This window comes from Hypanus sabinus, chromosome 8, assembly GCF_030144855.1.
Source record: "Hypanus sabinus isolate sHypSab1 chromosome 8, sHypSab1.hap1, whole genome shotgun sequence".
Lineage (NCBI taxonomy): Eukaryota > Metazoa > Chordata > Chondrichthyes > Myliobatiformes > Dasyatidae > Hypanus > Hypanus sabinus.
The window spans coordinates 66351474-66369136 of NC_082713.1; positions in this window are offsets into that span (position 1 = coordinate 66351474).

The following is a 17663-nucleotide window of genomic DNA, read 5'->3' on the forward strand; positions in this document are numbered from 1 at the left end:
ATTATTATTAAAGCCAATTCTTTCTTGAAATCTAAAATAGCGAGTTAGCTCAGAAGAAACTAGTAGATGCATTATGTAGGTCATAACAATTAGAAAGTACCCAATTAAATGGATAAAGATACAAGGTTTTTCATGATTCCCTTGTCAAAGTCATGCTGGCTGGTAGACTAATTGGTCACCATAAATTGTCCTTGAAGTATAGGGTGATAACTCAATTCTCTTGGCAGTTGAGGAAAATGTGGGAGAATAGGTAATGGGTAAATTTATTAGAAGGATGAGATTGTTCTGTGATCCAGCAGAGACTAAATGGGCTGATAGGGCTTTCTTTTGTGTCATAGAAAACATGAATAAACATTAATAATGAGATGGAATGGTGAGGCATTGTAAGAAGACGTTCGTTGTCTTGGTGTTCATCATTAATAATGCACTGCTAAACCTTATTACTGGCATACAGAGAACCAAAATCTTTGGTGTGTTGCTTAAGTATTGGTAAGGGAACTGAAAAGTTTAACTAAGTGGTCAAAGAATCCAGGAGAGCTTTGATGCAAAGGAAAAAAATGGGAAAATTTCAACAATGATGTAACGAAGCATATCTTTTACAGCTTGTTGAATTATATGGAATGGGACTTGCTGACAGACACATGGCCATTTTTTATGACATTGATGAGTTGGAATCCAGCCTATCTTTACGCTGCAGAATATTCTAATAGGTCATGCTTCAATTTAATAGAGTGATAATTTTATTCAGTTTAAAAATAACTGGCTGTAGGTGCTAAGACTTCTCTGAGCCTGCTGGCAAAGGGAGGATTAACTGGCAGATGTCTCAGCACATGCAAGTTTATCTGCAACTATTCAAGCCCCCAGCTGCTAGCAGCCATTTACAATATTACATTGAATTACAGACTGCATAAATGGACCATTCAGCCCAATTACAGCATGTTTTGTTCTGGTTCACCTAACTTTTTCCATTTACCTCATCAGATGGTTATCTTTCTCTTAAGTGTACCTGGCTTCCCTGCAAACGTGTCTGTGCTATTTACCACCATGCCCCACCTGCCGTTCATAGCATCAAGTGCAATAACACTGACACAGTGATGTAACAGTCCATACTGCTGCCTTACAGATCCAGGAACACAGGTGCTGTTCATGTGGAGTTTGCACCTGCTCCCCATGTCCAAGTATGCTTCTGCTGGGTTTTCTAGATTCCTCTCACACACCAAAATAGGTTAACTGGCTTCTATAAATTATCGAGTGTTGCAAGGAGGTGACAAAGGTATTAAAAGGGGAGTTGCATGTTAGAGTAAGTGATTATTCATATTAACCCAAATGTGCCCTTTTGGACTGCCGGCACACTATTGTGACTGACTCTCGATATCCATCTCAGTTCAGGCAATTCAGGATAGACAATAAATGATGCCAATGATGTTCACCTCTTATGAACAAACAAATTAAATAGTAATTGCATGTTCTTTACTGAATATTTCTAGAGATATCACAAAAGGATGATTCCTAAAGGAAAAAAATTACCATATTGTTCCCAAGTTTAGTCAGTCATTGAAAACAGAAAGCAGATTATCTGATACATAAATACAATCTTGTCAGCATCACGTTCTCAGCTTCCGGTATAGTTTCAGAGTTAGACTGCTCTTATACTTAACGCAATCTCAAGTTGACCAATCAAGTGTGAAAAGGTAAAAGTTAGTGAGAAGACAAGGAAGTTTTGAAACATTGTACAGTTAATGAAATGGGAATTTATCAGACCTGTGCGATACCTTTTCCTGACATAGGGTGGCAGATACTTATTATTTGGTGCACTTTTACAAATGAACATGCAGCTCTTACACACTAGGTGATTTTTATGCATCCAGTTCATACAGCTAAGGTAAGTCTACTGAAATATTGGTAATCTTTGCAGGGTTGAAAATTTGAGCTGATGAGTGAAAATCCAGTTTTGAAGAACAACAAGAATCGCCTGTTATTCAAAGACAGAGTCAGTACAACTGTAGCCAGAACAATTTGTGCTCTCTTCCATCAGGAAGGAGGCTATGTAATATCCACACCAGGACCACCAGAGTCAGAAACAGTTACTTTCCCTCAGCAGTAAAATTGATCAACAGCTCAGACTACTAACCCATTACTTTATCATTTCCTGTCAGAATCACCTTATGTACAGACACTGCTGTGTCTTGTGTCACTTTATGGACATAGAATGAATCTATATATATATATATCATGTAACTTTTGTATTTATATTTCTTGTGTTTTTTTTAATTATTGTGTTCTTTAACATATTGTGTTCTTTTTGAGCTGCATTGGATCTGGAGTAACAATTATATCATTCTTCTTCGTATTTGTGGACTGGAAAGGACATTAAACAATCTTGAAACTTAAGTTTTAAGGAAAGGGAATATCAAAATAGTCTTTTATATTTCCCACATTACATAAGCAATTTCACACCCATAGCAAACTATTAATGTTAGATTATTTTGAGATCATGAAAGGTGTAGCACAAATACATTTTTTTCTTCAGATACTTGACATTTTGGAAAAGTGTTGAAAGGTCTCACTGAAATACTTAAAAATTGGCCTTCATTTATTTATTTTTAAACAACATTTTAGGTTTTGAAATCACAAAAATCACCTTTGCAATGATTGGGAAACATTGCATAGATACAGTGGCTCTGTACTATTCACGTTATTCATCAAAATAGTTTCAGGTTTAAGGCCCTCCCCAATTACTAATAACAGGCTGATACTTCAGTCCTGTATTGAGAGGTTGCTGCACCATTAAAAATGCTGTCCCAGTGCTGAGTGATGCACCACTAGCCACAGATTATAATACAATGCCACCATTCATGCCATCTCCATGAATAATCTCATACAGTGCACATTGCATCAGCTGCTCCCCAGGAATTATATGCACTCCTGTTCGTGAAACCTTCAATTTTGATTTCATAGAATTTTGATTGTGAATAAGGCAGCTCATCAAGTTTACTATACTATCCTTGGCCAAACAGATAATTATAAAAGTTACAAATCTATAACCACTTGATGTTGCTACATGAAAAGAATGCACCTTCTCACAATTTATTTTAACTATCCTCTATTTGATCTATTTTTATATTGAGAAGAGGCTTGGTAACCAGTCTGTATAAATATTTCAGTCACTATGTGATATTGTGACCCAGTTTCAAATTACACAATAAATAGCTCAACTTAGGGCTTTGTGGACAAGATCTGTTGTTATTAAGTTACCGTAACTTATTCTTGAGATAGTTTTTATTCAGAACAAAATGAAATATAATTTACAAATTATAACTAACTTTAGGAGTGTCAACATTCTCATTTTAAATTCAAATTCATGATTTAAGGCTATTCTCCAGACAGCATGACAGAACTGCATGAAAAATTACACTCAAGTTAAAATGAATTTTGAAGGACACATTCCCTTTTCTCAAAAGTTATCCCATATTTCACTTCTACAAGCTTGCATAGTCAAATAAAAATTAATCAAGTGATTTTAATAAGAAAAGTTGTCCATTCATGATCTCAGGATGAACTGAGGTGATTCAGAATTGAAGAACTACTGTAGCTACTGTGTGGAACAAAAATCCAGCAGTCAGTTTGTATGTAGCAATTCAAATCAACCGTAACTTAAATGAATGAACTGTCTTCATATCAATCATGTTAAATTGATGTAACATTGGTCAGGATACCAGACACAGAGAGTCAAATTTTCCTCAAAGAATGTCATTGCAGATTTAGGTCCAAGAAATAGGTCACTGTTTTCTCCGTAATTTCCGCCATCTCCAATGAAATCCCATCCCCAAGCACATCTTTCCCTCCCCCCCCCCCACCACTTTCCACTTTCCAGAGGGTTTGCTGCTGATGTGATACCACTGTCCATTCAACCATCCCCACTGATATCCCTCTTGGTACTTACCCTTGCAAGCAGAACAAGTGCTACACCTGCCCCTTCACCTCCTCCCTCACTACCATTCAGGGCCCAAACAGTCCTTCCAGGTGAGGTGACACTTCACCTGTGAGTCTGCTGAGTCCAACTACTGTATCAGGCGCTTCTGGTGTTGTCTCCTGTATATCGATGATGCCCGATATAAATTGGGATATCACATCACCGAGCACCTATACTCTATCCACCAGAAAAAGTGGCCAGCCATTCAATTCTACTTCAGTCCATGGCCTCCTCTACTGCCATAATGAGACCACACTCAGATTGCAGAAGCAGCACCTTATATTCCACCTGGGTAGCCTCCAACCTGATGGCACGAACATTGATTTCACGAACTTCCAGTAATTGCACAACCCCCTTGACCATTCTCCATTCCCATTTTCCGCTCTCAACTTATCTCCTTGCATACCCATCACCTTCCCCTGGTACTCCTCCCTCATCCCTTTCTCCCATGGCCTTCCATCCTCCCCGTCAGATTCTGCCTTCTCCAGCCCTTTATCTCTTTCACCAATCAATTCCCCAGCTCTTTACTTCATCCCTCCCCTCTCCCAGTTTCGCCTATCACCCTCCATCTAGTATTTCTTCCTCTCCTCCTCCCACCTTCTTGCTTTGATTTCTCATCTTCTTTTCCAGCCCTGGTGAAGGGTCTCAGCCCAAACATTAATTGTTTACCCTTTTCAATAGATGCTGCCTGGCCTGCTGTGTTCCTCCAGCATTTTGCATTTGTTGCTTGGATTTCCAGCTTCTGCAGATTTTCTCATCTTTGATGTTCAAGTTTAGCATTTTATGCAGGTGGTGGCAAGGCTGAGATATTTGGCAGCAAAAGATATTCAATAATATTTATTTTATTAGTTGAAATTAATTTTGAGATGAAATTATATTATTTAAATATGTAACATCCAATAAGGCTGACCTATTTATCCTTTGCCTTGTAAAAGTTCTCATTTTGTAGGTAGAATGATATAAAAGTTAAGACTATACTCATGAGATTCTTGAAGAAAACAGCTGTCAACCATACTTTTATTTTCATTTTGCCATTACGTATGACATTCCCTATACTCAAAACTATCTACTTGTTGCCTCTCTGATTTCTATTTATTTAATTGTCAGTTTCTTAGTGCAAATCCCAAGCCAGGGTTATGCTTGCACAGAAGATAACCTTGGTACAGTCAAGACAGCAAACTGTCTTCACAAAATTATGCTCCATTGTGTAAGTCCGAAAGATGTCATAAATTGGTTTCCTTGCCAAATTTCCGGCATGAAATAATTTTACAACATACACACACGCACACACACAGACACAATCTTGTATTGTTATGCCATGTCGTTACATTTTTTTAATGAATACTGCTTATCATCCTGAGAGTCACTGGCAATTTTTCAGAGCATGCCCACTACCCCAGAGGTGGCAAGGCAAAGTTTTCCTTGTGCTCAGCAGTAAATCTGTGCAATCAATCTCAATATTCTGGCTAAATCAAGAGTTAATACCATTGTGCCCAGATAATGACAAACTTTGCCCACTAACTCAGTGATCCCATCCTGCTAATACAGCAATATAAGGTAGCTGGTAAATATCAACTGGCTGGCATGAGACCCTGAAAGGAATGATACTGAGGCATTTCCCATAAAATGCAGGACTGTCAATCAGGAAAGAATGATTTCATTGTTAACAGTGAAAAAGCACTACAAGACACAATTGCTTAATTCTGTAAAGCACCAATCCATACTTGCATGAAAAACAATCCAGTTATATTTAAAAAAAAGCTTAAGAAGAGAAATTTAATAAACATTATACAACTCAATGAAATATATCTGCAGCAATCATGTGTGGAATGAGGCCACAATATCGTCTATTTAAATTATTTTTTTCTAAAACCTTTGTTGTTGCACAGAAACAAATTACCCAAAGGTTAGTCAGAAAGATTATTCGAGCATTGACTTAGAAACAAATTATGATTAATTATCATGTGAATTGATAGGAGAAACACTTAGATATATCCACAACTAATTGAGTCCTGCATTTAGTAATTTGAGGTACTTTGCAGGACACATTCCCACTTATCTAAAATAATCAAAGTCAAAAAACCTATGGGCTTTTGAGCAAATCATCATATTAAACTGAATTGAACCATGATCAAACAATATCAGTTGACCAGAGCTTTCTTTGTTTCATTTTATGCTAGCTAGCTCACCACCATATTACAACCAGCAGATTTAAAGACAATACAAGAGATGAAACTACTTGATAACCTTAGTATACAAACTTAGTTTCATTTCACATCTAAAATACTACTTCAGCAGCAAGTGACAACAAAATTAAGAAAGTTGAACTAAGAACATTTTCAGTCCGAGTTAGTTTATGTTAACTGGTATTCTCAATGTGTCAGAAACTCAAATCTGCATAACTTATGCTGAGTTAATAGTTAAAAGGTTGACATCAAAGTTTGCTGCTGTTTTTCTTCAATAATCTATTTTAACTAATCAACTCCTTAATAAAAGTGAATAATGGGAACAACTGTGAACAAATCAATTCTTCTAAATTAGAGTGCTCAGTAATTTGATGCATGTCGATAACATAGCTCCGGAAATTATTAGAATTTATAGTCAGAAGGTTGGTCAGGATCACAGGACTGGCAGCCAGCTGGTTAATAGCTGGTGGAAGGACAATTGAGAATGGAAGTCAGAGTTTATGATTGATGGCAGAGAGAATGTTGAGAGGTTGAGGGACGTATTTGATTGGCAGGGGATGGTGGGTACAGTTTATGAATGATGTCATTAATTGGAGGCAAAGTGTGTAGGGGAAGGGAGGAGAGTGTCTGTTGAGTTGGTTGTGTCCAAGGTCTCTTTGTTTCTCAGTATCCCCTTAGACTCTACCATTCATAGTGTATGTCCTAACCTTATTCGTATTTTGATGTTTGTCTGGATTAACCTCCTCCTGTCATTTATTAGCCCACTTCACCAATGCATTGACATCTGTCTAAAAACTGAGGCTAAATTCTACACCACCAACAACTCTACCAGCCTTCATGCCATCTATGTTTATGTCATTCATGTGCATTACAGACACTGATCCAGCACTGATCATTATGGGACACCACAATTCATAGGTGTCCAATTACAAAAATTAGCCTCTACCATCATCCTCTACTATGAAACAAATTTTGGGTCCATTTTGTGAAGCTTATCTGGATCCTTTGGGTCATAGACATTTCAACAAGTCTCCTATATCGGATCTTATCGAAGGGTTTAATGAAATCAATGTAAATCGCATCTATTGCCTTCCCTTCAAATGTACATTTTATTACCTCTTCAAATTGTTCATTCAAACTGTTCAGACAGGACTTCCCCTGAATAAAATCATATTGGCTGTCTCTGATTAACTCCTGCCTTTCCAAGATCATTAATCTCTCTCTCAATACTTTTTCATTACCTACGATGATTACCCTGATGTTTGGTTCACAGGTCTATATTCACCAAGCTTTGCCCTGCCATCTTTCATAAAAAAGACTGTGTTTGCTGTCCTCCACTTATCTGGTACCTCCATAGTGACTGCAACTATTTAAAAATCTCAACCATAACCCAGCATTCTTTTGCTTTGCCTGTCAGAGCAGCCTGGGGTAAATGTATCTGTGAGCCCACCAAGGTATCAAGTATTGCCTCTTTACTTATGCAGAATTAAATAAGACTTTCAGCAATCCACCTATTGAATTATCCAACTATAATAGATACTTCCTTTGTGAGTACTAATGTAAGGTGTTCATTTAGGAAAGTATACTACAATTCTATTGACAAGCCTCCTCCTCATTAATCCCCACAAATTCTTCCATTATTTTCTTTATCTAACCTTCAATATCTTTTGACATCCACAATACCTTGCACTTGTTACTCCTGAGTATTGCCTATGTTGTTCTATCACGTGGGAGTGGCTAACTGAATGACATAAGAATAACACTGCTATTCATCTCCCCTTGAAAAAGTAAATGCAAGGTGTGTACTTCTTGTCCATAGAACCACATTGAAATTATTGTCACTGAAATTGAGCGGTTCAGTTCACTTTACCCTGCCACGTAACTTATGCTCCTTGCATAAACAGAAAAAATTGCCAACACTATAACTGTCTTTCTCTTTGCTTTTAGTGGTCTCTCACTGTGTATAAGAAAGTATTTCCAACATTATAACTGTCTCTTTCTTTGTATTCCTCCTTTTTCCACCAATACTCTTTTTTTTAAAGAGCAGTCTTATTTTGTGAAATGTTTTCAACATGTCCGACAAAGTGAGGGAATTATTCTGCCTCTTCAGTACTTGCCCTAAGCTGTTAGGCTATGAAGTGTATCTCTGTGGTGAGACAGATAAACAACCATCTATGGTACAGCTTCCTGAAAGTGTTGGAGCAGATGGAGATTCTTGAACAGGTGTGTCCAGCTTATGTAAGTGGTCCTTGACACAAGGATTAGGCCACTCAATTCTTCATCTACTTTTTGCCACATTTAGGCACACGAGCACAAGTTTGTTCCACTTGATTTCACATCATGATCTTCTGATCACAAAAAATCATGACATTTGTTCCTTTGGTGAATTGGTCTAAAACCCAAAAAAGCTTCACCAGTCCTGAGTGGCGATGAAGATTTTACTCAGTGACTGAGGTGAAGCGTGCTCTTCATTTGCTCATGCTGTGTTGTCTCAAAATTTCTCACTCTGTCTAAGTGAAGTTGGAGAAAGGAAGGAAGAACAGGCAGGCTTATTCTCAGCTCTGATGAACTGTAGCCATTTGCAAGAGATGTGCACCGATAAGCTAGCAGTGCTTTATAGGATCCCTTTGACTTCAGTAGGAGATTCTTTATAATTTTTTCAGCTCTTTCTGTTTTTCCTTTTGCCTGTGGGTACTGTGGACTGCTTGTCTGGTGTTTGAACTCATAATCCCTAGCAAAGGCTTTGAATTCTGAACAAAGAATTGTGGTCAGTGGTCTGACACAGAGTCTCTGGTATTCTATAGTGAGTGAATACAGCTTTCAGGTGCTGTGTAACTGCTGTGGAGGATGTAGGGCAGCTTGGACATCTCAACTTTCCCTGAGTAATAATCCACAGTGAGATGACATATAAAATACAAACACGAGGAAATCTGCAGATGCTGGAAATTCAAGCAATACACACAAAATGCTGGTGGAACATAGCAGGCCAGGCAGCATCTATAGGAAGAAGAACAGTCGACGTTTCAGGCCGAGACCCTTCGTCAGGACTAACAGAAAAAAGAGATAGTAAGAGATTTGAACATGGGAGGGGAAGGGGGAGGGGGAGACCTGAAATGACAGGAGAAGACAGGAGGGGAAGGAATGAAGCTAAGATCTAGGAAGTTGACTGGCAAAAGGAATACAAGGCTAGAGAAGGGGGAGTATCATAGGATGGAAGGCCTTGTAAGAAAGAAAGGGGGAGGGGAGCACCAGAGGAAGATGCAGAACAGGCAAGGAGTTATTGTGAGAGGGAAAGAGAAAGAAAAAAAAGAATATATATATATATATATATATGTATATGTGTGTGTGTGTATATATATATATATGTATATGTATACACATACACACACATATACATATATATAAAAATTTTTAAAAAAACAGGGATGGGGTAAGAAGGGGAGGAGGGGCATTAATGGAAGTTAGAGAAGTCAATGTTCATGCCATCAGGTTGGAGGCTACCCAGACAGAATATCAGGTGTTGCTCCTCCAACCTGAGTGTGGCTTCATCTCGACTGTAGACGAGGCCATGGATAGACATATCAGAATGGGAATGGGATGTGGAATTAAATGTGTGGCCAGTGGGAGATCCCGCTGATTTCTCTAACTTCTGTTAATGCCCCTCCTCCTCTTCTTACCCCATCCCCAGTTAGTTATTTATTTTTATTATGTATATCTTTTCTTTTTTTTCTCTCTTTCCCTCTCACAATAACTCCTTGCCTGTTATCCATCTTCCTCTGGTGCTCCCCTCCCCCTTTCTTTCTTCCAAGGCCTTCCATTCTATGATACTCCCCCTTCTCTAGCCTTGTATCCCTTTTGCCAATCAACTTTCCAGCTCTTAGCTTCATTCCTTCCCCTCCTGTCTTCTCCTATCATTTTGGGTCTCCCCTCCCCCTCTCCCTCCCACTTACAAATCTCTTACTATCTCTTTTTCCCATTTGTCCTGGCAAAGGGTCTCGGCCTGAAACGTCGACTGTACTTTTTCCTATAGATGCTGCCTGGCCTGCTGCGCTCCACCAGCATTTTCTGTGTGTTGTGAGAAGATATTTGTCTTTTTTCAGCTTGAAGATGTCTGTGTCTGAAATTTGCCATGGAAAATCTGGAATTCTGTGGGACAGATAGACTGAGCGTGAATTTTGTGCAGATTTCTACATGCTTCATGTTACTTTACATAATCTTCCAGCACAGGCCAGCACACAGTTGCCTTGCTATTAAGCAAAATTTGTTGATGCCTTGGTGGATATTTCGAATGATTTTGGCGTGCATAGAAGCAGGTATGATGAGTCTGAAACCCTTTAGCAGCAAACCATCAAGAACTGTGAACGTGTTTCTTTCAAGCAAACAACGCCTAAGTTCATGAGGTCCATTTGGAACAACTGACCATCCATCCTCCAAGTATTGCATGATCTTGCTGCAGCTTTAGTCCTTTTTCAACTCTGCATGAATTTCATCCAGCTTAGTCTGTGATGCAGGGAAGCTTTCACATACCTGAGCTAAATATAGGTTAGTATCTTCCATGAGGGTAGAGTCAGCTTCTGTCCACTTACTTTTGCATGGCATCCTCCACAGAGTGTCTGGTGTTGTGGAAGATGTGCATGGGACATGTTCAATGTCATAACAGTATCGCATATAATCCTCATTCTGAATCTTTACAGACGTGGAGGTAAATCACCCAAGTGTTTCAGTTGATAGGAGCCTGACAAGTGGCTTGTACTCTATTTCAAGTAGGAATTGAGAGCCTATCAAGTAACAGCTGAAATGTTCATGTGCTCGCATGAGAGCCAGTGTCAGAGTTGGGCCTAACACTGTTCCGTAAGATTCAGCACTCTTGGTGCACGTGCCACTCAGTGTTGCATGAGCGCTCCCTCCAGGCGGAAGGAAGAGGTACCAGCTGAGACCGCGGTTGCTTTGTTCAGATTATAAAAAACCAATGTGGGTGGAGAGGTAAGCTCTGCTTTAAATGGTGAGAATGACTTCCCCTGTGGTGCAGCCCAGGTCCAAACATTTCTCTGAGAAAGGACATCACATAGTGACATTGTTTCCTCACAAAATCTGGAAAACACTTTCCCAGCTGGTTCACCATGCAGAGGAAACTGCAGATTACTGATGTATTTGTAATTTATTCTATGTTCCAAACTCCTGCTAGTTTGTCTGAACCTGGTTGCATTCCCTCTGAGCACAATTGCTATCCTAAGAACTTCCCCTCTAAATTTGCAAATTTGCATTTCTTTTTGTTCAGGGTGATTCCAGCCTATTTCAGTTTCTCTAAGGCAGCTTTCACTCTTTTGTTAAATTCCTCACTTGAGTACCTTGTCCATGTGGCAGACTACACTTTCCAGTCCCTCCAAATTTGGTTTGACCTTAAATGAAAGATTTCAGGGGCTGATGTGATGACAAAAGGGAGTTTCTTGAAGGCATAGTGTCTGTAGGGTGTTAAAGGTTGTGAGCTTCTGTGATTTCAGGAGCTAAACAGATCCGCTTGAACCTTGAGTTTGCATCTAGTTTGGTAAAGAACTTTGCTCCACCCACCATACCCAATGTGTGCTCAGTAGACGTCAAAATAAGCTTTTCCTGCCTCACTGCATTATTTAATTTTGTTAGATCAACATAGACCCTCAATGTGTCATTTGGCTTGGAAACAATGCCTGCACACCATTCAATATGTCTATTCACTCTCGTTATGATGTCAAGTGCCTCCATGCTCTCAAGTTCAGCTTTAACTTTGTTCATGCCTCACTATGGTCAGAGAGTAGGGTGCCACTCCTGGCCTTCAGTTGGATAAGATGTTCTCCTTTCAGCACCCTCGGGCCTGTAAACAACTCCGGATACTTTTCCTGCCATTGAACGTTGTTTAGCAGATCCATTCTTGCAATGAGGTTCAACTTCTCGATGGCATGTCGTCCCAGTAGTGGTGAGAAGAGATTCTGAACAACATAGTCATCCTCTTTTAACTGTTTCTCATCTTTATGGATGGAAGTAGTAAACGTTCCTTTCACGCTGAGCTTATTTTTCCCTGGCCCCATGAACACTTCCTTTGGTGAGTTCAGGGTAATACCTGTTCCCTTTGCCAGTTTTGTGAACAGACATTCGGGTAATGGCTGTGACATCTGCCTTTGTATCCATTTTGAACGTCACTGCCTCATTTTTGAACTGAACTGTAATACACCAGCCTCATCTATTTCAATCTAGAGCTCCAAGGAAAGCTCTCTCTTCATCGAAATCGTCATCATCTTTGACTTCCTGAAGAACTGTTTTTGAGTGGCACTGCTTTTTAATAAAGGCCAACTCTATTGGTGGCATTTCACTTCTTTTGCTGGACAGAGCTTTTTGATGTAGAATGGAGACTTTCTGCATCTCCTGCAGTTGGACATTTTACCAAGTCTTTGTTTAACTTGTCTGTTCTGTTTGAGCTGAGCTTCACTGGCCCCTCATTCTGGAGTCTTTCTGATTACATCTTGTATGTGCCCTTCATTTAGCACAGCTCCTAACTTTACTTCATCATTGTTTTCGTGCATGTGTCTGCCTGCTGCTGACAAATATTCCCACTCTGCCTAACCATAGTGATAGCAATCTCAAGTGTGAGATTTGTCTGCAAAAGAAGATTCTCTGACAATTCAGGGTCTAGCAGCCTGACAACTCTAATGAGCTCATCTCTCAGATTTCTATGTGCACAGTTGTCTGACAGAGTTTACTATTTGATAAAGTCATTCATAATTTCACCTGGCTCCTGTTTTCTGGAGTTGAACTTTGCCTTCTCATATATCACATTTTATTTCCCTGTAAAACATTCTTTCAATTTGTTCTGCACTGTTTAGTATTCCTTTTTCTGAGAATCTGTCAATCATAATTCACCCATGGTATCATCTGCTTTGTCACACACATGTGCTTACTTGATGCTCTTCTGAAGTCTAAGTGAGATTATTTGCAACTCCAAATCTCTCAAAGAATCTGAGTCATCTCTCAAAGTCCCCTGGTTTAGAGAAATCAAATGTCTCGGGGGGCTTTATCGGATAAGTAGATGGAGGTACTGCAGGTATTTTCTCCACTTTCCTGTTTGTCTGTTTATTTGTTTATTACTTTATTTATTTGGACTGCAATGGTCTTCACTCTCAGTGAGAGTTTGACTGACCTCTTTGCCATGGTTGTTGTCTCTGTGCACTTCTCCAAGTGAGTAGCCCACAGATATTACAACGTATCACTTCTGGGCTCAGCTTGAAGGCATTGCTTAACAACCCTGTCCAGTTCTCAACTCATGCTCCATGACGCAACTAGCATAGGCAGTTTAGGTTGAAAAGTCTATAGATATTTTTCATAAGTATATGCAAGCAAAAACAGTCTTACTGTAAATTCTTTCTGGCTGGCGTTTCACCGAGTCTGTAGCACCAATTCATTGTTGAACAACCACTTCTGACACCATGATGTGTTTTATATTGAGGGATAGTGTAGAGAAACACCTGGGTGCCAACCTTGCAGGATATTCAATTGAACTTTATTGACAATGCAGCTTATAAAATATGTGACTCCTCTCATATGGGAGTGGCTAACTCAGTGGCATACAAATAGCCCCCTCCTTTGTGAGAATCGCAAGATCACTGTTGGGTTGGGTCAAGGGGCCCAGGAAATGAGAGAGAGACGTGCAAAATGCCTCATTTCCCCAGTGATGTAAAGCTACGGGACATGGCCATTGTCTCCGGAAGACCAAGTTGTGTATTGAGTACTATTCATTGAAGCTCCTTGGGGACAACCCAGAGTGGGCTGGTTGAGGGATTGCATCATCCCAACCTGATTGACATCTGAGACCCTGGGAGTAAGGATAAAAGAGGGTCTGGGGAACACCCCTCAGACGCACCAGGAGAAATGCTAGAAATCCCGTGACAGCGTTTAATAGCAACAGCCAGTGGGGGGGCTCGTGTGCGTCCTTTCCCTCACCTGGGATTGGCAGCCTCACCACGGAAGAACGGCTTTAGCTAAAGGAGAGGCCACAAGTGAACGACCACACCAACGGGACTCCTGACGGATCGAAATTGTAAAGGTTGGAAAACCCACAGAGGTAACTGTTCCCAGTCTATTCCTATTTCTCTCTCTCTCCAACAAAGTGCAATACAGCAACAACCAAAAGGCTGCAGCCTGCATGAACTGAGTGACTTTTATATTTCCATGACACAATACATTATCCCCTAGACAATGATAGAGCTATTTCTTATTAGTTATTATTATACCCGTGCTTTAGATTTAGTATTGACGACGTACATTATCTGTATATTTGCAGTAATCTTATTTTGTGCCCTTTATCAATAAATGCTTTTAAAAATAGTACCATCAGACTTCAACAGACCTCTCTATCTTTGCTGGTAAGTGATCCAGTTATGGGATTTTGTAACACTATTAACTACCACAACACCATTGAGACAAAAAGGCAGCATTCAATAGCTCATGGTTTGGAAATAACTATTCAACCAAAAAGATGGAAATAAAAACAAGTAATAATTAAATAAATTGGTTGATGTCAAGCCAAATCTATGCACTAATTATAACCTAGACTGAAGTGATTCTGTTTGTCCTAGAACAGAAGTTTGTACCATATTAATCAAGTCTTTAAAATAAGCTGCTATTTTATTTTTCTCTTTCAAAATGTTCTAAGTAGGGCAAAATAATCCTCAGGGGTTTAAAAAATTTACAGTGATCTGGTGTTTTGCAGTGTTGTGAATTGGTTGCTACCACTTGAGGATGGAAAAGGAAGATTCTCACGCCAACCTCCTGGCACCGTCAAAAATGTACATTGATAATGTGATAATGACCTCATTTAGCACACTTTCCATTTCTACCCTCTTTCCTTCAGTGTGAAAAGTGCCAGTGTAAATAAAGTGCAAATTTAGAGGGATAGCAATGATTGTCAGATGGCACCAGTAATGCAAGTACTGTGCTTCTAGAAGCACACATTGGAACTAAGTGCCTCTAAATGCTGAAACTTGACATGCAGCTGAGTATATCTAAGGTGGAAGAGAATGTGGGAGAATAGGGTGGCATTACTGTAAAAATGGGTGCTTGAAGTTGGAATTGGTCTTTGCCATACTGTTGGTGTATAGTTCAAAAAAGGAAAAAAGAGACAGATTATTCAGATTAACAGTGGTAATAGGAAGTAATTCGAAATAGAATGTTGGTCAGGTCTTAGGTGGAATATTTTATTCACTTTAACAAGAATATCAGAGCTTCTGGGGATTTTACAAATAGACTTTATTACCAAGGATGAAGGATCACGTCTGTGGAAAGGCTAGAGAAAATGAGATTTTATTTTAGAAACATAGAAACACAGAAAACCTACGGCACAAAACAGGCCCTTCAGCCCACAAAGCTGTGCCAAGCATGTCCTAATTTTAGAAATTACCTAGGGTTACCCATAGCCCTCTATTTTTCTGAGATCCATATACCTGTCCTGGAGTCTCTTAAAAGGCCCTATCGTAACTGCCTCCACCACCATCACCAGCAGCCAAACCATGCATACACAACTCTCTGTGTAAAAAACTTACCCATGACATCTCTTCTGTACCTACTTCCAAGCACCTCAAAACTGTGCCCTCTTGTGGCCACCGTTTCAGCCCTGGGAAAAAGCCTCTGAGTATTCACATGATCAAAGCCTCTCATCATCTTATACACCTCTATCAGGTCACTTCTCATCCTCCTTCATTCCAAGGAGAAAAGGACTAGTTCACTCAGCCTATTCTTATAAGGCATGCTCCCCAATACAGGTAACATTCTTGTAGATCTCCTCTGCACCCTTTCTATGGTTTTCACATCCTTCCTGTAATGAGGCAACCAGAACTGAGCACAGTACTCCAAGTGGAGTCTGACCAGGGTTGTATATAGCTGCAATATTACCTCTCAGCTCCTAAACTCAATCCCACGATTGATGGAGGCCAATGCACCGTATGCTTTCTTAACCACAGAGTCAAACTGCACAGCAGGTTTGAGTGTCCTATGGCCTCAGACCCCAAGACCCCTCTGATCCTCCACACTGCTAAGAATCTTAACATTAATACTATATTCTGTCATTTGACCTACCAAAAGGAACCACCTCACACTTATCTGGGTTGAACTTCATCTGCCAATTCTCAGCCCAGTTTTGCATCTTATCAATGTCCCACGGTAACCTCTGACAGCCTTCCACATTATCCACAACACCCCCAGCCTTTGTGTCATCAGCAAATTTACTAACCCATCCCTCCATTTCCTCATCCAGATCATTTATAAAAATCACAAAGTGTAAGAGTCCCAGAACAGGTCCCTGAGGCTCACCACTGGTCAACGACCTCCATGTAGAATTTGGCCCAGCTATAACCACTCATTACCTTCTGTGGGCAAGCCAGTTCTGGATCCACAAAGCAATGTCCCCTTGGATCCCATGCCTACTTACTTTTTCAATAAGCCTTGCGTGGTGTACCTTATCAAATGCCTTGCTGAAATCCATATACACTACACCTATGACTCTACCTTCATCAATGTGCTTAGTCACATCCTCAAAAAATTCAATCAGGCTCGTAATGTACGACCTGCCTTTGACAAAGCCCTGTTGACTATTCCTAATCATATTATGCCTCTCCAAATGTTCATAAATCCTGCCTCTGAGGATCTTCTCCATCAACTTACCAACCACTGAAGTAAGAGTCACTGGTCTATAATTTCCTGAGCTATCTCTACTCCCTTTCTTGAATAAGGAAACAACATCCACAACCCTCCAATCCTCTGGAACCTCTCCCGTCCCCACTGATGATGCAAAGATCATCGCCAAAGGCTCAGCAATCTCCTCTGTCACCTCCCACAGTAGCCTGGCGTACATCTTATCCAGTCCCGGCAAGTTATCCAACTTGATGCTCTAGCACATCCTCTTTTCTTAATATCTACATACTTAAGCTTTTCCGTCTGCTGTAAGTCATCCCTACAATTGCGAAGATTCTTCTCCATAGTAATACTGAAGCAAAGTGCTCACTAAGTACCTCTGCTATCTCCTCTGGTTCCATACACACTTTTCCACTGTCACACTTGATTGGTCCTGTTCTCTCACGTTTTATCCTCTTGCTCTATTTTCTTTAAAACAGATAAGTTTAAAACATTTAATGTTCAAAATAATGAATGAGTAAATAATGATGAGCTGCTTGCAGCTGCACAAAGATAAACAACCAGGGAGCATAGATTTAAGGTGAGGGTCAAGTGAAGAAGAGATAATATGCTGAATCTAGAGCATACTGCTTAAAAGGATGATAGGATCAGTTCCAAGACAGACTTGCAATAGAAAGCAGAAAATAAAAATGCTATCAATGCAGATGAAGGAATGCAGTAGTGCAAAAGTTCTACAAAAATGTAACCTTTAAATATTTTGAACTTTTAGTAATTTATCTATTGGCATTCATGTTCCTTTTTTCCTCTACAGCTTTTAGTCCAATCTAAATTGACACTTTGATTTACCGTTC